Raw genomic sequence first — 27,605 nt, 5'->3', positions numbered from 1 at the left:
CACGAAATGTATTTTTTTATAGTAGGTAACAAATAAAATTCAATGCCATTCCACCATCTATATATTCCACCTGACCTAGTGCAGCATGAGCTGCATCCCAGGCAGACTGTTAGCCATGGGGCATGAAGAGCAATAAAGATCTAGTTAAGAAGTCATCTGATAAGCCTCTGGACTGTAGTTCCGGTCCAGTGGAGGAATAAGGACAGTTAGAAACACCGTGTGCTCATTGTGAACCCAATGGAGCAGCTTCTGGAGACCCAGGGTGTCATGACAGCACTGTTTACTGAGGAATTCTATTCGCCAAGCAATGGTCTCAGGTGAAAGCAGAATTACTTCCAGCCTATTCATAGGTTATCCTCTACTAGATCTCAAATGTATGGGAAGGAAGGCATTGCAGATTTGTATGTCTTATAGGGAGCTGAATTTTCCGTGCTGCCCTTTCCCACAGTTAAATGTTAGAGCCTTAAGTCCCAAGGTGATGGTATTTAGAGATGAGGGCTTTGGAGCTAATTAGGCATAGTTCAAATCATGATGTGATCAGTGTCCTTCATAGGCCCTAAAGTGGCCAGAACACATTCTCTCTCTTGTTTTGCTCCTACCATTTATTGCCTCTCTCTGTTCTGTTGCCATGTAAGGGAAAGTGAGATTGCTTTCTGCAGTAAGTATGTTCTAACCAGAATCCATGTCTGTCATTACCTTGACCTTGGATGTTCCAGCAATCCGAAATCAATGTCTGTGTCTTAAATAACCCATCTCTAGTACTTTGTTAAATGCGATGCTTGATGAGTGAATACTATGTTTATTTCATGAATGAGAAAACTGAGCCAAGGAAGTGAAACAAAGCCCTTGGTGAGAGAACAGGTTGCTGAGCAGCAGATGCACAGCTGCCCAAGCCTAAGCCTCGGACCCCTTTCATCTCAGTATATACGGAATGCTGTGGATCCAAGATTCAGGACTATTGGGTTTATTCAAACAAGAATGGGTGACTTGTTTGTTTTCTTTCTTTAAAAACAATGAATATGCATTCTTTAACCAACTGTGTCCAGTTAGGGCTACCATTACAGCAATGGCTATGGAGTCTCTACTGGGACATGAAGAAACTCCTAGCAGCCTCACTTTTGAAGAGAAGTGACTCCCTTCTCCAGCAGTCATCAATGTCCTTGACCCAGTACAGAATCCCACCGTTTTAGACAGGCATCCTAGACACTTTGATACTGATTACAGTTTGCTTTGGTCTCTCTTGTGTGGGTTTTTAGACTCTATTTACCGGATCACTGCTGCCAGGCTGAGGAGCACGCTGCCTTCCACAATGACTGCCCTAGGTCAGCTCTGCCTTCTCATTTTCATCTATAGAACAAAATATTTCTAGCACTTCCTTATCAAACAAATATTCATCATTAACAAATTCATTAAGTAAAAATGGTACCTACATTGTTACACCAAGTTCTGGAATCCCAGCAGTGGGACATCCCGTAACTCACTAGGCATGTATGTGTCTGGGAATGTAGAGGAAGTCAGTGTATGATGGAAATAGCCAAAACGGATTCTTATTTGGATGTTAAAGGGGTTGAAAGAGACAGTTTTCTAGGTGGAAGCAACTTCTAAGAAGAGATAACGAGGTCATATGAACAGACTTTAATACGTGAGAAGCATGCCTGAGAGGGCAGGACCCACACAAGGGGATAGATAACAAGGAACCTCCAGTGAAAGAAGTTATGGTGAATTCTAGGAACAGGAAAGCACAAGATGACACTTGGAAAGCATTCAGGTGACAGAAACCATCCAGTGTCTTAGAAGTCACCTTAACGACTTTGCCCTCAGAGACAAAAGTCACAGAACCCAGGGATTAATGGAACACAGTGCTTCTGAGGTTGAGGCAGAGCAATGGTCTGAGTGGATTCACAGGCTTTGGAAAAATCACTCCAGCTGCTCTAAAGAGACGGGGTTGACATGAACTAAGACAAGAGACCGAAGGCCGCTCAGTTTGCCTGTAAGCTTTTTGTATTCCAAGCAGATGACTACAGCCTGGCAGAGGGTAATAAGAGTGAGAATGGAGATCAATATTCAAACCGAAGGTATCTTTAGCAGAGAGAGGAGTGCTTGTTAAAGTCGTAGTAATGAATTGGTAATGAATTGGGAAGACTTTTAGTGCATCAAGATATTTCACTTTCTGTGTCTCAGGCAAGAGGACTATTGAGCTAATTTATCAATGTTATTTATCATTATAAGTTCATTCTAGGGGATATTTACAAAAACTGCTATCAGTCTTAAAATTTAAAAAATAATCAATGAAAAACAGTACCTTTTAATCATCTTCTTTATGCATGCACGAGCACACACACACACACACACACCTGATTTCCAGACACACGGTTATACTTAGTGAGGGGTTTTGGAATTGAAGAGAAAGAGAACACTTGAAATTCTCAGTTCATTCAAATTCCAGCCCCTTCTTCTCATGTAATCCCACTTCACCTGCGGCACCAGCTGGAGACGGTCAGAGTGGAGTTGGCATATCGTGTCCTGTCACTGTGGCTGCTTTCCACTCCAATGTTGTCATAAATGCCCTCAGCGACCTCAACTCCATGGCCTCCATGTTCAATGTGACAGCAGCAGCTCAAGTTCCATGACCCAGGTAAGGCTGGAAGTGGAAGGCTTCGATGGCAAGGATGCCTTCACCTTCCTGGAGTAAGATGCTACTGACATCAATTGGAGTGAATCTGTTGCTGAGTCTCCTCTGAAGTCCATTGGTGTTTGTACTGCCATGGAGAGAGCTGGGCATCACTAAATGTCTTTATTGTGTGATGGATTCACACATTTCTATAGTGATTTTTAGTTATTTTCACGTTCCATTACTGTCTCATACCCTTCTCCTCTTCATGCTGAATCTGGCTTCCCAAGTCCCCTCTTGCTTTTATTTCTTCTTTTTGTGTGTGAACCACCGAATTTCATTAGTTTCTTAGCTATGCATGGGTGGGAGGCTATTTCCTAGAACAAGCACTGAGAAAGATGACATACTCTTCTCAACACCCACTAATTAGCAATGGTTCCTCAGGGAAGGGTGGGGAGTTCTGGTCCTTTCCCCAGTCTGTGATGAAATGATAATGACTATCACCTAGAGGAAGCCATGTATGGATAACCCCAGCATTCGGGAGCTCAATGGCCATGTGACATCTAGAATACATCATTTTTCTGTAGATATCCCCATCCTCTGTCTATTACATTCTTCCTTGCTATTGCCTGAGTCTTAGAGGGGTGATGTTACTACCCTATTTAGATCAAGTACTTCACTTCACTTATTCTCATCTTCTTGGTGACTTACAGATTCTTGTATTATATATATATATACATATATTCTTGTATTATATATAATATATATATTCTTGTATAATATATATTATATACACATGTATGTATATGTAATATATATTATATACATATATATCTTGATATATATATATATGTGTATACACACACACACACACATATATATATCTTGAGAAACACTAGAGTAAACCTCATGATGGCAGAGACACCCACTGTTGGTATATAATGAGTGAGAAAGAGGCCCTTTTGTAATGCATAGAATGTTTAGTTTGCCATGTATAGCTAGGCAAAGCTGACAACTGCAATGGATCATGTGGCTTTTCTTGCTCTCTGTGTGTGTGCGTGTGTGTTTATGTGTCTGTGTGTGTGTGTGTGTGTGTGTGTGTGTATGTCTGAAATGCATTTTAAGTCATTTTTATGAGCCCCAACTCTTGTAGCTTTTGTTCAGGTGTTTTACTATAAGGCTGACTAATACCTAATTTGGAAAGATTCTTCTGATAATTCTGATTGGTATCTGTCTGGTCACGGAGGCAAATGATGTCTGCCAGGCAAGCCTTCTGTGATTCTCTCATGGAATCTAGTCATCCAGGCAAAACTGAAAATTGTCTCCAGTGTAACATTTGGTGTTCTCAACTTCTTTTAAGAGTTTTTTTCATCTGAAAGTAACAGCCAGCACTATATCACAAAAGCATATTGCTAGCCGAAGGGAAGGCTGTTGTAATGTTCCTTACCTAGTAATCTCCTCAGGGGTAAGGTTTGCTTTTTGTTATTTGAGAAGTTACCTGCAGAGAATTTGGTGTTTTATTCCTAGTTTAGCTTTAGATCTCTGCCCTCTGATTTCTATCCGCATGTAGCGACCATGTTTAGGGAATAGGCGACTTGGCTCAGCTTTGATTCTTTAGTCGCCTATTACTAACTTTTCATCCAACCTCAGGAATCTCATTTAATTGTCACCTTCAGACACAGAATCCTCCAGATGCAAGGTGAGAGGGCCTCATGACATTTTCATGGCAAACCTCATTTAATTCTTGTCTACGTAGTTGATGATAAGGTTATTATTAAGGACAGTCTATAAACGGAAGTCTGAGAGCTCAGGTTGGGACTCCGTTCCTCATTTTCTTTTTGAGAAGGATGGAGAGAAAAGTAGTTCTCCGCTCTTGTCTAGGGATGCTGTGGTTAAGGTTCTAGCATGCAAAGCTGGATCAGGTACCCAGTGACCACCTGCACATCAGCAGACTAGAAAGATGGGAAGTGTTTGGGATCATTGAGCTGTGCCCCAAAGCAGAGGTTTTCTCAAGTTCAAGCTTTATATGTATCGAATTTAAATGTTACCACTCTTAAAGTTACCAGTGGTTATATATTCTGTAAAAAAAAGACAAAGCCTCACCAGCAGACACAAAACTGCTTCTTTATAAAGCTGTTAACAATTACTTCATCCCATATTTTGTTTTCTTACTTTCAAGTTCCATTTTGTTTCCACTTTGTTTCATTTTTTTACATCATGCCAACTATTCTCTCTCTGTCTCTCTGTCTCTCTGTCTCTGTCTCTCTCTGTCTCTGTCTCTGTCTCTCTCTCTCTCTTTCTCTCCCTCTCTCTCTCTCTCTGTGTTGCTAGTCTTTGCAGGTTTCTTTTTTTTATAAGACCAGAAAACATATTATTCATTCATTATGAGACTTCCTTGCAGTGAAGTTTCTTAGGATGGGGGCAGTAAGTTTTATTAAATATCTTCATGATGTTTTCCCTGCAATGTTAACAGTTCAAGTTCTGAGTACTAGACTCTATTAGTTGTGCTGTCAGGATGTCCACTCCAGCCATCATCAGTGAGCTAACTTTTCATTTTGATGAGCTGTGAACTAACAGAAGTGGCCCCTTAGATACAGGATAAAACTCCTAGGGAAGGGAACTGCCCTTTGGGTAAACGTGGAGGTTGTGTTTGTCCCTTTTAACCTCTTAGTTACATGTTTTTAATGACTTCTTTGGTCTGTTGATATTTGAAACATTAACGTAATTATCTATTTTAACATATTGTATTTACCACCTGCTGGGGATGTAACATTGAAGCTAGCACTCGTCGCTCATTAACAGTAACACTAGTCCGTCATTAACAGTGTTGACCCAATTACATGTTGTGTATCCCAGAGACAAAGAACTGTAATTGCAACTCAAAAGTGATTTCATAAACACGAAGATTCTCCGTTTTTTGAAATGCAAATTGGAAAGCATTATTTGAATTTTTCACATAAATACAGGTTTAAATGAAACAAAATCATTCAACCAAATAAAATAAAAATTCAATCTAAAGAGAGGCCATTTGGAATCAATTGGTACAGAGCACATTTCTGCTTTGAAGGATCAAAACACTTTCATTGCTCGGTGCAGAAATTAAACAAGTTAGCAACAATGAAAGCCAGACATCTGGTAGGTAACATCTACCCTGCCTATCAGCAGGTAGTGATTTTCTTTTGGAACTATTCAGCACATTGTCTGTTGCCTGGACAATGGAAGTTTGATGAAGCATTGATATAATCTGCCTGGGGGTTTTCAAGCTCCATTGAAGAGAGGGAAAGCAAGGGAGACTTGTAAAGAATCATTGTATATACATGCACACGGGGCCGTAAATAACCGCGGCTCCGACTGTCCTGTGGAACAGACCTGAATAAATAGAAACAAATGTAGTGTGGTATACTTGCAGACCTCAGGGATCTTCCTTTACCCAGATGATGATAAAAAAAATTAGATTAAGAGAGCTCAGAGAACTGGGAAGAGACAGTGCTGAGAAAGAAGATATGTGGTAAAAGAGATGTTTCTTCAGAATGCTTCACATATTATCCCCTCCTCCACACCTGGATTTGTAAAAATCAAAACAAAAACCAAAATAAAACAAACAAACAAACACACAAAGCCACAGGAGGAAGTGGGCTCAAGAATGCAAGAAAGAAAAAAAAAACCCAAAGGTTGAATGACACTTTGAAATTTATTTCCCAGAGTTAGTTTTCATGATTTCTTAGGCTGTCAGCTAAGCACTCTAGGAAATGATGGTTCCTGTTGCTGGACTCCTCGTTAACAAGGAGCAGTGGTGGTGGCTTAGATGCTGTATTCGTTAAAAAGGAGCAGTGGCTTAGATGCCACCATTATTTTTTACCATTTCAAAATAGTAAAATCATTGACACTGAGTTCAAGAACTTTCCTCGGCACTGCAGTTTGGGACATACCGCTCAGAAAGACATCCTCATGCATTCATATAAAACAAGGTTAAGAATGTACCACAGGGAATCCTTTAAGTGAGAGCCTTGGGGGTTCTTTGACTTTCATTATTGGCTAAAAGAGCATGAGAACAGTTTAAACTTTGACATGTGTTCTCAGTCGCCTTGCCTCGCCTCGCCTCGCCTCGCCTCCCCTCCCCTCCTCTCCTTCACTTTCCTTCCTCCTTCCCTCCCTCCCTGCCTTTCTTCCTTTCCTTCTTTCATCAGATTCTTCAATCCTCAGTTGTCTGTAAGACTCACTGATCTACAGATTCCAACAAATGCTCTTACATCAGTGAAAGTGTTAATGCCACAGACCCTGTGTAAGAAGTCAGCAACAACGGGGCAATGGGGCTATCGATTCTGGCAGAGGACACACCTCGGGAGTCCCATGAAACTCTGCAGCAGGACCTGGGTGCCAGACAGCTCAGAATGTGCTGAGTTGGGGAGTTAATCTGATCCCCTAGATCAATTGTAATTGACTTATGTCAGGCAGACTTTGCCATTTCTGCAGGAGCCCTTGATGGAAAGTCATTGAGACATTATGTATTACCTAAACGTGTATAATACTAAAAAATAAAATCTAAAAAAATTCTCTTGGCTCACTATTATCACACTGTTGGATTTGTTTTCTTAAAGTCTCCTCAGCCTTTCTTCAGAATTGGTGAAGTATGCTCAGCGTGTTTGTAGAAAAGTATTTATCCTGCCTTGCATGCTAGTCCTCTGCAATTTTAGACATGTATCACTTATTAGCTTATTTCAGTTTGCCAAAACCTCAGCAACTAAATATAGGAGAATGCAAAGTTGTGTCCATTTTATCAGGGAAAAAAGGCACACAAATTTCCTATTCTTATCAATTCAGGTGCAACAAGGAGAGAGTTATAGGATAAATCAAACAACTGGTGTATCCTCACAGGAGGACAGTGGAAAGTGTTTACCCTCTTACTTTTAGACTTGAGTAAAATTTAAAAAGAAAAAACTTAATATCTTAGAATCTTTCTTATGAAGGCATACACAAAGAAACACACACACACTCCACCCACAGTGTGAACACCTCACTTGTTAGCTGAGGTGTTGCCATGTGGCCCTTCTTGACTTTACACTGACAGGACAGCCTTCCTCCTCAGGGTCTGTGGTCGCTGGTCTTGATGTGGAATTTAAAGGAATGATAAATAGATCTTCTGTTATGGGATGGAAGGGGCCTCTTTTTAAAAAATTGAATTATAAATTCATCTCTGGGATCCTTGGTTTTACTCCTTGTGACACACTCGGTGCTACCTGGCAAGGGGCTCATTAGTATAGATAGGAACATGTATTTTTACCATTTCTGAAGATATTGAAAATGCAGTTGAGATGAAAAGTTGGCCAATAGAATGATATCATTGCTACCCCTTCAAATGACTCTCAATGATTGATTTACTGAATGTTGTTCCCTATGCCAAAAAAAGTTGATTTAATAGTTTGGAATATTTAAATAAAATTTGCCAGGATAAGTCCCAAACTCTTCACATGTTTATTCAATAAACGAAGTTTAGGTGCTAGAGCTTTGGTTATCTGCAGTGGAAAAGAGAACCTGAAAGAAGTGTATTTCTGCACATCAAGAGGTGTTAAATCTAAGCAGGAGTATGAAAAAGAAACATGGTTATTTATATCATCTAATGGTGAAAAATCAATTATGCACATGTGTGTGGTACATATATATATGTGTGGGTATACATGTGTATGGAGTTGGCCTTGTCACCAAGCTTTTCATCAATACATTGTTCTTTTACAAAGTACCGGTGGGTAAGAGACTCATTTCATTCTTCCAATAACTGTGGAAGAAAAAAATCTAGGCAGTACAATGCTGTGCAATACTAAGTAAGATAATAATCACTTGGATGATGATTAATGAAGCAGAAGAGTGTAGGATTTCTTTGCCTGTCAGTTCTAGGTTAGATCCTCCCATTTTCAATGAGCATCATATTCTCTCAATATTTGTGATTGATGTGTTCTAACAAAGCCCAACGAAGCAAAATGACCTAAGTCTAATCACTCAAACCCCGTCAAAGGAGTTTGTAAAAAAATTATCAAGGAAAGGGTGAATTCATTTATTTAAAGTTTTCAATCATGAGGAAGAGAGTTTCCTTCATACAGTACAGAAAGCCTGCTTGTGACTCGTGTAATCATCCAAGGAGATTGAGTAGGCAGGATGAACGCTGAGAGCACGCTCATTGCCTACCTATGTAGTCAGTTTTTGATAATTACAAAAATGCAACACTTCTGTTAGAGTGGGTGATTTTGAGAGTCAGGTATAGGCTAGGTGCATATGTTTAGTGCACATATTGATCATCTGACCATACGGAATGTTTAAATCTTATGATACCCTCCATTCCTGACCCAACCATTGCTGTATTTGAGTCTGCTATTACACACTCAACAATTTCTCTCCTCAAAGGAACTGGAAGTATTTTGCAATCAAACCAGTTTTGCATTTGGCCAACCAAAGGAGAAATACTGCAAGAGGCAGGTCAAGAGAGGTCACAGGCTGAACATTTGTCAACTTCTTAACTGTAGCACTAGGCGAAGAATAGTTTATGATATCTTCGGGCAGCAGCCATGGTTTCCACCAAGACTTTTCTAATATAGGAAAACTGCCCTGATGTTTTAGTTTTGTTTTGCCTTCTAATTCATTCTCCCAAGGTTATACCTTGATTCCCAGATAAAGTCGGAAGAATTTCAATTTAAATGAAATTATCTCACTTTGAAATATCTAGACTTGCTAAAAGAGTCGAGATTAAATTTCAGTGAAATCGCTCATTGAAAATCATGTCTTTCCTTCACAGTTCTCCCTTTACTTGATTTATCTGACCTCACGTGCCTTTTGTGTCCCGATGCTTCTCTAGAGCACGGCATCATTTTCACCATCTTCTAGTGCTTCTTCCATGAGTAGCACCCACCTCCCCCCTTGGTAGATATTTCCTTATTATGTCTTATAGACCAGGATCCTGAATTAAAAAAAAATAGATTTTTTCCATTTATTTATTCAATCATTCAATCATTCAATCATTCATTCATTCATTCATTCATTCACTTTATATCCAGATCACAGCCCTCCTCTCCTCTCAGTTTCCCCCTCACAGGGCCCCTTTCCCTATCCCTCCTTCCCCTTCATCTCCGAGAAGGGTGAGGTCCCCCCTGGATAACACTGCAGGACTAGGTACATCCTCTCCCACTGAGGCCAAACCAAACAGCCCGGTTTGGGGCCCAGGAAGATCCTGACTTTTTAGAGTATTTATACTGATTGTCACCTTTATTCTTGTCATCACAGCTCTGCTCTTTCTGCTTTTCTTAGATTTCTGTAATTTTTCTACATATTTTCTTGTGTTAGATTTATTCTTTTTATGTAGTCATGGAGGCTTTTAGAACTGTGGTCTTCTCTTGTGCCGAATGAAGCTTCTCACATATTTTTAAAGTTTTGCTGGATGCTTTCAGCTCACCATTGCTTTCTAAGAAGCCTCTAAGTGCGGCTCTGACTTTGAACAATGTCAGTTGGCTGCATGGATCTGCTGTTCATTTGTATGCAGGATGACTGGGTATCCTATTGTTAACCTTTTTCTTCTTATAGGATGTAATATTTTTATTTTATGACAGGGAAGGTGCTAGTGTGTAAAAAATAAAAGACACGAAGTGTGTGGTCACAGAACTGGTGTTTGGAGGAGCATCTCTTAGCCTCACAATGTTTAAGAAAACACTGATACTGGCTTTTACTGATTTCAAGGTTTATAGAAGACAAGAATGAGGAGGAAGAGGAGGAAGCAGCAGCAGAAGAAAAAGCAGAAGAAGCAGCAGCTTTGACCAGGTTTTACAGTGTCTATATCTACTCACTTTTATACATTTTCTAATACTTCCTAATGTCCATCCCTAGTTTTCATCTTCTTCCAAATGTCTAACATCCACAATAGCCAAGCAGAAGTGCTAACGAATAAGGCTCTTGGAAGACTTCTAGGGCTACCCTTTGGGCATTTGTTCTCTTCTGCTGATTATCCATGTTTTGCAATACCACTAATTTGGCCAATTATTTCAATAGTTTCTAAATTTGTCAAGGCTCCAAGTAATTAATTTCCTTTGGATTTTCCCCCTAAATCTACCACTGAACTATAAAACCATCTGAGGTTGCCAACACTTAGATTTCAAATAAAGAATATGTTGATTAAGAAGATACTCTCTTCGATTTTAAAGGGGTGGGGCTTATTATTAAGAAAAATGTCCTACCTGACCATGACCTGTCAGAGCATCTTTAGAAATTTAGTCTACTCTCTTCCACCGGGACCAGAGTGATGAAAGGCATTAGTATAAAGAACGGGGAGTGGGATTTGGCCACTAACAGCTTCTTGAACATCAAGTTTTAATTAATGAGCTTTGTAGTCTAACCTCTACATCTACTGCAAAAACATCACATACTATAGATATAGAAGATAAATAGGTATTAATTAACTTCCAAGGTATAAAATGGGCTGTCTTTGAACTTATCATCTACCTCATTGGGGCCCAGTGTTGCTGAGTTCAGTAAATTGTTTTGTGGCTCTATCTGAATTCTGAAACTGTGTCACTATATATTTTTCCCTCCTTTTTGCTATCAATTTTGTTCTTTAATATCAACAAAGCCTTCCATAGATTCACTGGGTGTCCAGGAGGAACAGTAGCAAAGACTCTTTTTAGCTCTGGTGTCTAGAAGTTTGAAGACATGTCTGATCTTGGATAAGTCATCACTCTTCTAAAGAGAATTTGAATTGTGCTGTGGTTGTTTTAGTGTCATCCTTGCTCCCTGTTAATCAGTGTAAACTCCACTCACGCTCTGCTTTTATGTTTTCTGATAATCTAGTTTTCCAAAGTCATGGTGAAACTTTCTTTTGACAAATTATCTTAATAGATGGTTGTGCCTGTTTAGTGAATCCCAAAAGACCACCAAGAAGCCAAAGGTCTTTATTAAAGCTTGAGCTTGGGCCAAACTGCCATCTCTGATATAGCAGGGCTGGAGGGTAAAGCCCTGAGGCCTCAGTGGGACAAGGTTTTACAGGAAACGACAAGCAAGCAAGGAGTTTTCTAGCCTGGCACACATCTTGTTGGGGGGCCACTATGGAATTTTGTTGCTCTTTAAAATAATTGGCTGGTGCTTGGAGTTAAACCATAAACTTAAATTCTGCTTTCCTCCTGACTGGTAGTTGTTAGGAAGTGAATTGCCAGAGGTGGGCTTGTAATCTGGAAACTGGTTCTAGAAACAAGAAACTTGTGCTGGAGAGTTCAACCTTAGGTCATGTTCTCTAAGTCAGAGTCTAAACCCAAGATCTGCTCTCTCAGATAACTTGGGGATATGTAGAGAGAGGAGCATTACAGCTTTATTGCAACAGTTTTGAACTTAAAGTCATCAATTTTTGTTTTGAAAATTGTGCGACCTGATTGTGTAAAAACTAAAATTGGTGCTGCTAACCTTGGATGTTATATTTTTAGAGGTCTTTAACTCTACTTTAAAAATGGCTTTCCCCATCACCTGAGGCCTATTGTAGCCCACCCTGGTTATCATATTGTTGCTATCCCATGAGTGTGTTCAGCTAACTGTTTTTTTTTTTTTCTGAAAACTTTAATAGCATGCTTGGGTTTTCCAAATCGATAAGTTGGAGCCATGACATGAAAATGCAGTAACAAAGATGGTGGAACTAAAGCACCATCTTTATTGACTCTCTTCCTGACCTTGTCTTTTAAATTTGAACTCGTTTCTACAACATCCATTTAGATGCATAGTAGGCATCTCAAGAAGGAAATTTGAATCTCATCCTTCTATGCTTTCCCCAAACCCTTTCTGTGTTAGTACATGTTTTCTCCATCTATCCTTGATCCAAGAACTAAATCCAAATTCTAATGTGAGGAATGTGAGGGTTTTTAAGACACTAGAGGATTTTTTTTTTCTAAAGAAGGAAAAAAAAAGAAAGACTTAGGTAAACTGGATTGATGATTCTCCCTTTAATCCTATGGTATTATTCATCCAAAGAAGTAGTTATTTTTAAATTAATTAATGTTAATTCCATAACAATAACAATATGGGATTCTAGAGAATCATAGAAAGTTATTGATTTATTAAGTAGTAATATTGAAAAAGCTGTGACTTCCCATTGAGAATCAGCAGTCAACTGTTGGATCAGGAAGGGGATTATGAACTCAAGTCCCTTATTGACCGTATATTTTTAAAATTACTCAAAATCTTGTTTTACACACCAATTTCCAATTCAGAAGAGTACTTTATTATCAGGAAGCATGCCTGGAATTTCCCTTCAGTGTGTCACTGAATTATTACTGGATTTTTTTAAACATGTAGTTAAATAACATCATTAGTGATACAAAAATACTTTATTTTTGAGTGAAATCTTTTATTTCATATGGCAGAGATTAAATTCCAAATGGCTAAAACTGAAAATGGAATAATTGCCAAAAACTTCATTCATTAATGAGCAGTAGCTAGTTTCTGGGCATGACATTCTCTTTCAGATAGTACAATATGTAGTATAAACAATAAGAAGGAGTATTCTGTATGTTGGAAGAATTAGTATGACTCAAAGAAAATATGTGATTATCAGGGAAAAAGGAGGTCTAGAAAAGGCTGTTGAGAGTGAAGGTGTTAAGTGTTCATAAAATGTAAAATGTAGGGAGGAGGGATCAAAGGAAACTGTTCTTAGATTGTGCTAGGGAGGCCTCTCTGTCGGAGCATTAGTGAGCAGACATCCAAATGAATTGAGGGACTAAACCACTCAGTGCACTTGGAAAGGAAGCTTCTAGGCAGACAGAAAATGAGAGCAATGGCTTGGATACTGGCTGCCTGGACACTGGGAGTTGTGAGAACACACAAAAATTGAGGCTAAGGATATGCAAAGTGGATCATATCACTGGAGGCCACAGAGAGGAATTTTAGGTAAGATGGTTGGATTCTAGGTACAGTGGGAGGTCAACAGGTAATCTTGAGTCTTCTGGCTCCTGTGTGGAGAACAGATGGCAGACAAAAGTAAAAGAAAGTTGGTCTTCAGGAAGCTTACTCTTTTTTCAGACATAATGTGACGTTGGCTTATCCGAGGATGCTACCAAGGTGAAGGTCAAGAAAAGTAGACTGGATACCTTTTACCAGAGGGGATCCAGAAGGTACGATGATGGTGATGAAAACAATGGCTGTAAAACTTTGGCCCAATATCTTAGAGTGAATTGAGTGACTATTTACCTCCTACCAGGAGGCTGGGGGAGGGGTTTATCTGGTCAGGGCAAGAGCTTAGTTTGGGTGTAGTGAGTTGGAGATTTCTCTCAGATGTTCACATGGAGATACTAAGCAGGGTGTCTTCAAAACAGATCTGGAAATCTAGGGAAATATTGGCATAATTTGGGAGATATCAATGAATGAACACCGTTCATAAGTCGTGAGATTCAACGAGACACCTTGGAAAGTGAAAGTGGGTAGAATTTGAGAACTGAGACTTTAGAACATTATGCTAATAGTGTCTGTAAGTCATTTACAGCAAGTGTGTGCTAATTATAATTCCTGCTAAGTGTTCACAAAAACACAAACTATTAACCAAAATCTCTACAGTGAGAAATCAATGATGGATACTGCAATGAGGCACCAAGTAGAAGGGAAATCATAAGGCAGTTAGGGTTGAAGTTTAAAGAAAAAAAAGTGATTCATACAAGATGGTATCATCCACTTTTGTTAAAAGTTGCTGTGAGGTGAAGTGAGATTGGAAACTACTTTTTAAAAAAAAAATTTTATTTTTAAGATTATAATATAATTACATTATTTTCCTTTGCTTCCTCCAAACCCTTTCATATATCCCTGTTTGCATTCTTTCTATTACATGGCCTCATTTTCATATATAGCCTCAATTTTTGTGTCTTCTCACAATTCCTAGTGACCAGCCTGCCAGTATCCAAGCCTTTTTTTGATCATGTCTTCTGTGTGCTCAGAAACTACACACACATACACACACGCATATATATGTATATATATATGTGTGTATATATATCTATATATATCTTCTATATTTCTATAGATTCCTAAGTCTATTATCCTCCTCAGTCTGTATACTGTTTCTTGTGAGTGCATGATCAGGGATGATCATTTAGTTCTACATAACCAATTGGTGTGCTCTTCCCTCACGAATACTACTTCTCCAGATTTCAGAATTCCTTGGTTGCCTGTAGATCTCTGTATACGACTGAGGTTTCATGAGCTGTCCCCCACCCACCAAAGGCAATAGTACGTAAGGTTTTGGGAATCCCTTGGCAACTCTGATCAACAACTCAAAGGAAGGCTTCGAATGCCTGGTGTTGAGGCTTCTGCTAGATGATCTTTGGCCCTGGGAGGAAGCATAGTCAGCCCAGATGAGAAAAATTTATTTACACTGCATATGTATATTTAGACAAAATTATATATATATATATATATATATATAAAATTCCCACTTTCCTGGATCCTACAGTTTCTCCAGATATTGTTCTTACATCTGAAGATTTGTAGCTAGGGGCCTCCAGTGAGAGAAAAGATATGATGTTTGCGTTTCTGGATCAGGGTAACCTCACTCAGTATGAAGTTTTCTAGTTCATTTTATTGACCTGTAAGGTTCATAGTTTTATTTTAAGAGACTCCTAAAGCAATAATGGCTACTGCTGTGTATTGCTATTGACTGCCCTTGTTGAACAGGAAGGTAAGGCCCTATTATTGAAGAACATCATGAACTTCAGAAGCGTTGTGCTGGGATTATGTTAAAGCACAAATTGGTCTGAGACAATTAAGTTCCAGAGTCAAAGAAGGAAAGGAAGTAGATAGTGTGCTTTGAGTTAATGGCAGGAGCATTTTAATCCTGCTGTACTCTTGGCTGAGATAGTAAGCTGATGCTTTCCTTGATAATACGGTTGGACAGATTCCTGAGTCTCTGGAAGACTGTGTGTTGGAATTGGTACTGGCAAAAGTATCTGGAAGACTCGTACCCCAAAGGCAATTGCCTTGTGAACTTGGACAAGGGACTTGCCATAAAAGAAACCGAGCCTTTGGCTAAGCTGCTCAGTTCCAAATAGACAACTGTTGCTTTGGCAACACACTGGGAACACGAGGATCTGTCTGGATGGGACAGGAGTGCAGGGCAGGTGGAAGAACCTGCTGCCAGCGGTGCATCCTGTGGCTGTGACAGTGGCAGCTGTCACTGAAAATGTGAGCGGAAAGAACTCAGATGAACTGCTATAGAGCCCTAAGTGGGGAATCTTTATGCACCCACTTACCGGCTGGTAAGGTTCAGCGCGGGAGGGGCATAGATGAAGAGGAGGAAGAAAGAATCTAAGAAGCAGAGGATGCGGAAGGGACGGTGAAGTGTCTTCTAGATATAGTATGGTCATCACACCCTTGAGCTCACAGTACCTGTAGTTGTCTACTTAAGACCCATACAATATTAAGGTAACCAGAATTCCAACAACGTGGGAAGGCATTTTCTAGGTTTATTTATTTATTTATTTATTTATTTATTTATTTATTTATTATTTTTGAGGAGTTATTGGTATTTGAAAGCTGTTCAGGAGGGTAGCATTAAGGTTTAGGTTTCCCATGCTCTGGTGGCTGATCCCACACTCATGTGCACATGGGCAGCACTAATTGGACTTAGTTGATTATGAAAAAATGAGACAAAGATATGAAGTTGGGAGGGAAAGTGTTCACAGGACCTGTAGGAAGTTGGAGGTGAAACATGTAGGGTCAATGTGATGATATTTCATTTCATACATGTAAGAGATTTCAATGATAAATGTATTTATAATTAGAATTATGACAAACTAATGCTGGGCCTAGGCAGGGGTTCGATTTCTTTTTATCAAAGGAAGCCATGCCCACTGCTGTACCTAAGGTATGTGTTAGGAAAATTACTTTCTAGTAGACTCATCTCTGCTTCCTAAGCATCTGTGAGAGCTGCAACATTGCTGCTGTGTGTCTGGGTGTGAGGAATATAGTTACTCTTTCCAAGTGACTACAGTTCCTGGGGCCACTGTACTGTGAAGAATATGTAGATGATCAGGGATGAGATGTAGCAGCAGACCTTGTTAGTGGTAGAAATGTGTGACAGAGATCTCTTTGTCATAAATCTTTCCTGCCAACACAGCCTATTGACTGTTTTTGTAGAAGTAATGTTTACACACTGTCCCCCATGGCCCACTGTTCCTCTTACTACATAACGTTTTCATATCCATGGAAAATACCAGTCCTCCATTAAATCAGACGCAAATGTGTATCAATGTGTAAAGCAGTGTTATCTTGATTAATACTAGGACTGAATCAGAAACTTCCCCCCAAAGTCTCGAAGCATTCATTTCTAACATTCAAGTTTATGGGAAGGGAGACTCAATACATGTAAAGACATTGCAACAGTAACTTCAGTGGGATGAATAACTAAACACTGAAGCTATAAACACTGTAGGACTAACTATGTTTTAAGCTTTTGGTTACTCTGTATAGAACCATATTTCCTGCCGGCATAATGTTTTGTACATTGTGTAAAGGTCACCCTTGTGTTATTCAAATGCTGATTTCTCTGCCCTCATATCTTGTTCCCTGGCACATCACTGTAATGCTTATACCAAGAATTCCTGGCTCCACTTTGTGTAAACAGTTCTTACCAAATGGCTGGGCAAAATAAAGAATAGGGCAGGATGTACACCAACCAGAGGAAAGAAGAGAGGGAAATTCAGATGAGCAAGGAGGATGGAGGATCTGAAGCCATAAGGAAGGGGTCGAGAGAGGGGGGGGAGAGAGGAGAGAGAGAGGGAGGGAGAGAGAGAGAGAGAGAGAGAGAGAGAGAGAGAGAGAGAGAGAGAGACAGAGACAGAGACAGAGATCATGGAGACACATCTGAAGCCCAAATGATGATATGTAACAGAAATCAATAACCATATGTAAGTATCAAGTGCCTGTCATGGCTGGGAGGTGACCAGCCAGATTAGCATAGAAAGTAAAGATAGATCATCTAATTGCTCAGCTATTGAGGTGCAGCTTTAAATAAGTCTTTGTTTCTCTGTGTGGTTATTAGGCACTAATATAAGGTAAAGAAATACAGCTATTCGCTTAATTTACTGCTACATTTATATTAAAAAATTCATTTACAATTTACTACCATTGTTTTGTTTAGTTTAAGTTAGGATACAAAAACAGTGTTTTAACAGCAGCAAATATATTTTTAACAGTTTAGCTCATACATGTTCGTTTCTAATGTGCCACAGAGATAAGTCAGACAGTGAGTTTCAGGATGTCTCATCTCAACAAGAGTGATGTGTCCAAGGTGGGCCATTTTTATTAAAGTCAGTTGGAAGGGGTGCATCTATCAAGGAAGGTCGCATCCAGACAAATGGAGGATCAGAACAATCTGTAGGAACAGACCCAGAATCTTAAAATAGGTTTTGAGGGACCAGTGCGAAGTTTAAAGGCTAGAGGCTTATACATGTGTAACCAAGGGAGCAGGGTACAAAATCTAGGCAAAGAATCTAGAAATGTTAATCCCTGTTATACTGCTGTGAAGAGACAGCATGACCGAGGCAACTCTTATGAAAGAAAACATTTACTTGGAGCTTGCTTACAGTTTCAAACATTCATTCCATTATCATTATCATGGCAGGCCCATGGCAGGAGCATGGCAGCACTCATGGCATGGGAATAGTTGCTGAGGGCTACATTCCAATCTGTAGGGAGGGGAGGAGAGAGAAATGGGAGAGGGGAGACGGGGGAGAAGGGAGACAGGGGAGAGGGGAGATGGGGGAGAGGGGAGATGGGGGAGAGGGTAGAGGGGAGACGGGGGAGAGGGGAGAGGAGAGGAGAGGAGAGGAGAGAGAGAGAGAGAGAGAGAGAGAGAGAGAGAGAGAGAGAGAGAAGCAAAAAGCAAAATGGGTATTCATCCCCAGGTACACACATCCCCAAGGCCACACTTTCTCCAACATAGCCACACCTCCCAATCCTTCTCAAATAGTGCCACTCCCTGATGTCTAAGCATTCAAAGATATGAGCTTATAGGAGCCATTCTTACTCAAGCCACTGCACACATTCTTGTTTAGAGAAGCAGAAGAGGCATCAGGCAAGGTTTCACCCAGGTCTTTTATAACCTTTGCATATAGTAGAGTTAGTTCTTTTCTTCCACCAAGGTAGAGATATAGTCACTTCTTCAAATGGTGCTTGTGTACTTGGCACAGTCGATACCAGCTTAACTCAGAGTTTATACAGTATTTACTGGGTAAAATTATCATAAGATACACACTTAATACTGAGATAACAGGGGCACCTTAAAAACATGTTCTGAACTAGAGAATGAAGCATAAATACTACCCTTCAATGTGGGACCTCAGTGAACTTTAAGTCACGTTCTCTTGGTTCCCGTACTCCTTAAATACTCCCAGCTCTGTCACTTCAGCACTTTTCTCTCAGTGTCTCTACAGTCCTAAGTGTAGATGGCTGACGTTGACAGTCAGTGATTTACTTGCCGTATGCAAGTTATCTTGCTGTGCCAGTCACCTTGTCGTCTTAAGGAGACGATGCTTCAGCTGTGTCTTCTGTGAAAAATATCCCCCATTTCCCCGTTCTATAATAACTTTGTACTTTACTCTTAGCAAACACAATCTGGCTTAGTACCTCTGCCTCAGTGTCGTCTCTGCCTCAGCGTTTTCTCTGCTATAGTGTCATCCCGCCTTTATCATCTCTGCTTCAACATCTTCTCTGCTTCATTGTCTCTGCCTCAGCATCTAAAGAGAATTCCTTAACCATAACATCAGCTGTAGACTATGCATGCAAACCACACGCTGCCTAGATCTTGATCCTTTGGGTGGACTCATCTCAGTGCCTCTCAGCTGCAATGGGCACCTTCTATCACAGAGCTATTCTACAAATCCCTTTTACCTATTGCCTCTCTCTTTCAGATGCACTTCAGACCTTACTGTATATGCATCCCACCACTTCTCATGTGTCAAAATTTAACCATTAGCCCGTTTCTCTATGATAATATTTAATTGGATCTACACACTTTGCGTTATAACCTCATCTGGCCTAGGCTAACCTTTTCCTTTTAGGTTCCTAGTTTTAAGGGTGATGCATCTTTTAAACCATTTATTTAAAAAGTGCAAAAGGATGAGTAGATTTCATGCTTGTTGTATGAAGTTGTATAATTCCTCAGGGCAAGATAGCGTTCCTTCATCTTTGGACAAGGTGACTAGCATTTGCTTATTCTGATTCATAACAGGTGTCTGGAGGGCAATACGCTGCAAAAAGCTATATGAAACAGCTAAGTCCTTGAAAATAAAGTAATTGTGACTGTATCTCCATGACCAAATCAGATTCTTAATGTAATTCCTGTGTTTTAGCTTTTCTAGTATCAGAATGTTAGCACATTAGGAAGGTAAATGGAAAACCTCAGAAGTTGCATGGGAAATCTGTTTTGTATGGATTCCTTTAGTGTTGGGCTGAAGCACTGGGCATCTAAGGTTTTCCTGTAGGAGATGTACAGGGTTCTTCTTCCACACGGATGCTTGTCACTGCCACAAGGACAGGTCCAGCCACTGTTGGTGAGACTAGGCCTATTAGACAGCACATCTAAACACTTACCACTCAGGTTAACAAACAGGCTCATCCCTAGAAATATTTCTTTCTTCTAATAGGTATATTTTTGTTACAGACAATCAATGGCTGCTTCAAGAAGAGTAAGTTTTCCCCCAGGGACAAGCTCCCTGATAGAAGATCTACCCCTAAATCCTCAGTCCTAAGCATAGTCCTTGCCAGCAACAGTAAATACATTCATTCGGCTACTTGTATATATGTACAAATATAGCAATAGTTGCTAAAGAAGAGGTTTCAAAGAGGAAGTGCGGAGTGTGGCAGGGATTAGAGGGAGGAAAGGGACCAGAGGAGGGAAATGATGCAATTATATTTTAATTAAATAAAAGGAAAGAAAATAATTTAAGACAATAGAACACGAAAAAAAAATAGAGAGTTCAGCTCAGCTATGTTGAGGCCCTCCTGTGTGTTATAAAACTTACCCGTATCTAAGGCTACCAACATGCACGGCATGACTTCCAGGGCTGCTATATAGAATGAATACTTGACAGGGGATCGACTAGGAGATGAAAATGGGATCTTTGAAGTAAAGCAGTCCAAGTTCAACTTTAGTTTCTAACACCCGATAAGGATTGCATTAGAACTAGAAACAGTTTCTATGTGCCCCACTTTCCCCCACTGTGACAATACTATTCCCATCCCCAAAGACTGCCCTTCGAGGACTATATGCAAAACACTTGGACAAGTGCCCACCTCTTAGTAAGCAATAAGGGTTCCCTGTTAGAATTGCTGCATGATGTTAGTACAGTCATTCTCAAAGCGTACATTAAAAGTCAACACATTGGTACATAAGAAGAAAAGATAAGCATTTTTTTGTTAGAGTGTTACACCAAAATATGAAATTAAGGGGCTGGAGAGAGGCTAAGTTGTTAAGTAGACTTGCTGTTCTTGCAGAAGGCTGGAGGTAAGTTCTTAGTGCTCATGTGGAGAAACTTACAGCTGCAGGTAACACCAGGTCCAGATGCTCTGGCTTTCCCAAACACATACATACCAATATGTAGGCAAGCATGCATGCACATGTGCATGGGCACACACGCACACACACACACAGAGATAAAAAATAAACCTTTATAAAACCATGAAATTAAATGTCATGAGAGCTGGCAAATAATCTCAAACCTGTGTCACCATTCAGCAAGATGAGAGACAGCTGTGCACCACAGGAACGTCGAGAGGCACCAAGCAGACGATGTGTGGCAGTTCTTCATTTGGTTTGCTTCCTGCGTCTCGACATATTTTGTTTGTGAAGTCTGAGAACTTCATTTGAGAGTATTGTACTTTGGAAATTCATTCAGTAAGTTTTGCCTGTTCAGCCAGATGAAAAGTTGCAAAAGTGGTGCAAATATATCTTACATAGCTTTCACCGAATGGCTGACATCCTTTCTTACTCTGTGTACATATTCATATATATGCATTTTTATGAATCGTTTGAAACAAACCGGAGAGTTCGTACTGTATTACCCTAAACCCATTCCTACACACTACAGAAGAGCAAAGATATCCTTCCAAAAACATTTTGGTGGTCAGAATAAGGAAGATTAGGCTTTGGTACTGGCAGTGTTTTCCACACTGGGACCCAACTTTTAGCTGTCAGATCTCTGTAAATCTGAGTTAGAAACAGTTCCTTAGCCTTCCTTGGATTTTCTTCACCATGGCCATTTGGATGAGTAGAGTCAGTTATTTGGTGGAATAGTCCTCCATTTGAGCTTCTTTGCTTCCTGTGTTCAGGCCAGGATCCTGTCCAAAGCCTGATGCGATCTTCTCGGTGTGGTATATCTGTGGTTTTGTTCTGTTGCTTGTGATGTCATCTCTGTGTGGTGTGTCTACCTGGGGTTTTGGTCTATTGTTGGTGATGTTGAGCTTGATCTCTTGATTAAGGTGGTATGGATGCAGTTTCTCCACTATAAAGCTGCTATTTTCCTTTTCTGATTTAACAAGTAATTTAGGGGAAGATCACCCAGTGTGTAATTGAGGTGAAAAGCCACCTGCCTAAGAGGAAGTATTCATTCTTTGTATGGCAAGAATGACAGATCTAATTCAAAGAAGACAAATAGAAAGTCATTTCTTTCTCATTCAGTGACTGGGTGGCACGTTAAAAAACATTGCTGAAGCTTTGTGGGGGGAAAAGTTGGACTAAACTATATCATGAAAACTTGACACTGTTGTTGAAGAAATGTGTATAGATTGTTAACAGATTTCTATGTTTATGACATCTAATAGATTAAGTTTAAATACTGAAATAGAGCCAGTCCAGTGTATGATTTTAAAAGGTACACTGAAAAAGGCATATTCAGCTGGACACAACTTAGGGAACTAAGCTGAATGTTATAGGAACGCTAAGTTGAAGATATGATGGGACGGTGCTCATCTGGGGATAAAACCAGGACTTTAGACTTTTAGAGAAGCCACATGAGAACACTTTTAACTAAATGACATGGGGGTCAGTTGAGAACTTCACATGTGAACATATTAATGAAATTACTTAGAGATAATGCAAGTTAGAGCCTGAGGAGCCCAAAGTTTTAAGAGGTTCCCAAGGCTTAATTTTGATAGCAAGTCCTCTACAATATGCTTGTTGGTAACATATGGGGTTATCATGATTATGAATATCTTTTTAAATCATACAATGATTCATGGGTTTGCCTTATGGAAAAATACTTACACTCATCTCACTTATAAATACTATGCATGCAAATAAATTTTAGAAAGACATGTGTTGGGTATTGGCTGACATTCCTGGTGATGACAAATGACTGTTTGAGTGTAATAGCATAGTGCTCTAGAGCAGATAAATAAAAATTCAAATCAGAATGCTTCTTCTAAATAAGGTCACTTTAAAAATAAAACCTGCAAGAAAATAACAACAAAAGAGACCTCAAACCTCCCAAACTACAAACCTCAAAAATTAAAAATCACAGAATCCCAGTTACCATCAACTCGCAAGGTCAAAATAACCATTTCAAATGTTTTTTTTTTTTTTGCTGTTATTCTACCTTCTCTATACAGGATACAATGATTAAACAGGAAAATTGTTGAATGTGTCAGGAAGGGAGGCAGTCATAGGAGTGCAAGCTAGAAGTGATTACAGGGAGCTGTGTGCGGATGAGACATAACTTATTCACTCTGGTTGAAGGCTGCTACAAAGGTTTACTGCTAGGTAGGCAGATGCAAGTACCCACTCAGGGACATGCCAATACACACAGATACATACATGTATCCATCATACAAAAAGGCACAAACACACAGAGCCTAGAGATTTTCCATATATGGGCTCCAAAATGGCAGTCATAAAGGTTTCCAGATAGAAAGACACAAGCAGGATGGTAAAGGCAAGGCCTTTGACCTCAGGACCATATTTATCTAAAAGCCATATAAAAGTTATAGTCTGTCAAAATAGTTATACCACAGATTACATTCTTGCTTATTTTGGGGGGCCACAGACATTCAGCATCAGCTGTATTTTAACTGACATACTGGATATCTATATCAGAAGCATTATGTCTAGACACAAACTAGCCTGTTCAGCCTTCTGTTCCGTACATCACCTTTGTTTAAATATTTGAAAGAGTTGAGCTTCCAGCAGTGGTACATCAGGGCTTTCTAGCAGCTATTTGTAAGACCAAGTGATTGACATTTGAGAAAATAGAAGTCTGCTAACTGAATAATTGACAGATGACACCAGGGGAAGAATATTAGAATTTGCAAAATGCAGCCAAGAATGCCTTTCCTCCATTTATATTTATGTGATTTTTGAGGTACCTTATTTAGCTGTGAAGCCATTGAAAAGGATATTGAAATAAAATAGCCATAGGTTGGAGGCCAGATGTCTAGAGCGGGGTAGTCAAGTTAGTGTGATTACCTGAAAGGACTCGAGAGAGGAATGTTAACAGTACAAAAATGGAGATGGATTTCTTTTTCCAATTCAGCTAAAAGAGACTATAGATAGGTCGGGTTTCCTGGAATAAGATGGAGGAATCCATTCATGAACTTTTCATGTTCTTTCTTGTTTTAATTGCATAGTGGGAAACCAAACCTTTAAGGAACCAGAGTTCAAGAGTTACTTGTTGAATAGCTGTCATGCACATTCAGTTACTGGTGAACACTGGTATGTATACAAGGCACTCAGAGAACTTGCTGCACACAAAGATAAGATTAAAGACAAGTAGAAACTCTACAGTGTTTGCCAAGTCCTGCATGGACAGTGCAGATGGTGGCAGATGAGCTAAGAGAGAGAGAGAGAGAGAGAGAGAGAGAGAGAGAGAGAGAGAGAGAGAGCAGATATTTACTGACTAGAAAGCTTGTGACATTTCCAAATTTATTCCCTGCCACTCTCAACCTGGTTCCAATGTTTGGTTTTAACCACCCTCAAGCTTTTCTGTAGCTTGTTATTCTGCCTGGAGCCAGAGATATCTTTGGATATTCCTTAGGATCCATCTTAAGTCTTAATTCAAGTCATTTACAAAGGTGTCCAATCACCACAGAGAGGAACTACCATCCATTTTACATTATTCTGTGCTCTGTAATGTTAGTTATTGATTCTTGCGTATTCATTTTTTCATTTATTCATTTTTTCTTGAGCTAGAATACTTTTCCCCTTTGCTCATCATTATATACCTAGAGGCTTACCCAGCAAAAGTATGTGGTTTAAAATAAAAGAGTAATTACTCATCAATCAAAAGTGGTAGGAAATAGTGGGAGACTTCAACACCCCACTCTCACCAATGGATAGATCCTGGAAACAGAAAATAAACAGAGGCACATGGACACTAACAGAAGTTATGAAACAAATGCATTTAACAGATATCTACAGAACATCTTATCCTAAAACAAAAGGATATACCTTCTTCTCAGCACCTCATGGTACCTCCTCCAAAATTGACCATATAACTGGTCACAAAACAGGCCTCAGCAGATACAAAAACATTGAAATTATCCCATGCATCCTATCAGATCACCACAGACTAAAGCTGATCTTCAGCATCAACATAAATAATAGAAAGCCAACATTCACATAGAAACTGAACAACACTCTACTCAATGATTCCTTGGTCAAGGAAGAAATAAAGAAATTAAAGACTTTTTAGAGTTTAATGAAAATGAAGCCACAACATACCCAAACTTATGGGACACAATAAAGGCAGTCCTAAGAGGAAAACTCATAGCCCTGAGTGCCTCCAAAAAGAAATGAGAGAGAGCATACACTAACAGTCTGAGAGCACACCTAGAAGCTCTAGAATGAAAGGAAGCAAATTCACCCAAGAGGAGTAGATGGCAGGAAATTTTCAAATTTAGAGCAGAAATCAACCACGTGGAAACAAAAAGAACTATACAAAGAATCAACCAAACCAGAAGCTGGCTCTTTGAGAAAATCAACAAGATAGATAAACCCTTAGCTAGACTGACTAGAGGACACAGGGACAGCATCCTAATTAACAAAATCAGAAATGAAAAAGGAGACATAACAAGAGATCCTGAGGAAATCCAAAACATCATCAGATCCTACTACAAAAGGCTATACTCAACAAAACTGGAAAACCTGGTTGAAATGGACAACTTCCTAGACAGATGCCAGGTACCAAAGTTAAATCAGGATCAGATTAACGATCTTATCAGTCCCGTTTTCCCTAAAGAAATAGAAGCAGTCATCAATAGTCTCCCAACCAAAAAAAAGCCCAGGACCAGATGGGTTTAGTGCAGAGTTCTATCAGATCAGACCTTCAAAGAAACCTAATTCCAACTCTCCTCAAACTATTCCACAAAATAGAAACAGAAGGTACTCTACCCAATTCATTCTATGAAGCCACAATTACTATGATACCTAAACCACACAAAGATCCAACAAAGAAAGAGAACTTCAGACCAATTTCCTTTATGAATATCGATGCAAAAATACTCAATAAAATCCTTGCAAACCAAATCCAAGAACACATTAAAGCAATCATCCATCATGACCAAATAGGCTTCATCCCAGGGATGCAGGGATGGTTTAATATATGGAAATCCATCGACGTAATCCACTATATAAACAACCTCAAAGACAAAAGCCACATGATCATCTCATTAGATGCTGAGAAAGCAAAATCCACCACCCCTTCATGATAAAAGTCATGGAAAGATCAGGAACTCAAGCCCCCTGTCCTAAACATAATAAAACCAATATACAGCAAACCAGTAGCCAACATCAAAGTAAATGGAAAGAAGCTGGAAGCAATTCCACTAAAATCAGGGACTAGACAAGGCTGCTCACTTTCTCCCTACCTATTCAATATAGTACTTGAAGTCCTTCCCAGAGCAATTGTACAACAAAAGGAGATCAAGGGGAAACAAATTGGAAAGGAAGTAGTCAAAATATCACTATTTGCAGATGATATGGTAGTATATATAAGTGAGCCTAAAAATTCCACCAGAGAACTCCTAAACCTGATAAACAGCTTCAGTGAAGTAGCTAGATATAAAATTAACTCAAACAAATCAGTGGCTTTTCTCTACACAAAGGATAAACAGGATGAGAAAAAAATTAGGGAAACAACACCCTTCACAACAGTTACAAATAATATAAACTACCTTGGTGTGACTTTAAGGAAGTGAAAGATCTGTATGACAAGAATTTCAAGTCTCTGAAGACAGAAATTGAAGAAGATTGCAGAAGATGGAAATATCTCCCATGCTCATGGATTGGCAGGATCAACATTGTAAAAATGGCTATCCTGCTGAAAGCAATCTACAGATTCAATGCAATCCCAATCAAAATTCCAACTCAATTCTTCACCGAGTTACAAAGGGCAATTTGCAAATTTATCTGGAAGAAAAAAAAAACCTAGGATAGCAAAAACTATTTTCAACAATAAAAGAACCTCTGGGGGAATCACCATGCCTGACCTAAAGCTGTACTACAGAGCAATTGTGATTAAAAACTGCATGGTACTGGTACATCGACAGACAGATAGACCAATGGAATAGAATTGAAGACCCAGAAATGAACCCACACACCTATAGTCACCTGATCTTTGGCAAGAGAGCTAAAACCATCCAGTGGAAAAAAGACAGCATTTTTCAACAAATGGCACTGGCACAACTGACAGTAAGTCTAAGTGGATCAAAGACCTCTGCATAAAACCATAGACACTGAAATTTATAGAGGAGAAAGTGGAGAAAACCCTCGAAGATATGGGCACAGGGGAAAAATTCCTAAATAGAACAGCAATTGCCTGTGCTGTAAGATCAAGAATCGACAAATGGGACCTCATAAAATTATACAGCTTCTGTAGGGCAAAAGATACTGTCAATAAGACAAAAAGGCCACCAACAGATTGGTAAAGAATTTTTACCAATCCTAAATCTGATAGGGGACTAATATCAAATATATACAAAGAGCTCAAGAAGCTGAACTCCA

The sequence above is a fragment of the Mus caroli genome, chromosome 18, assembly GCF_900094665.2.
Source record: "Mus caroli chromosome 18, CAROLI_EIJ_v1.1, whole genome shotgun sequence".
NCBI classification, from domain to species: Eukaryota; Metazoa; Chordata; class Mammalia; order Rodentia; family Muridae; genus Mus; species Mus caroli.
The sequence above is the reverse complement of the archived record's forward strand: the minus strand, read 5'-3'. Positions refer to the sequence as shown.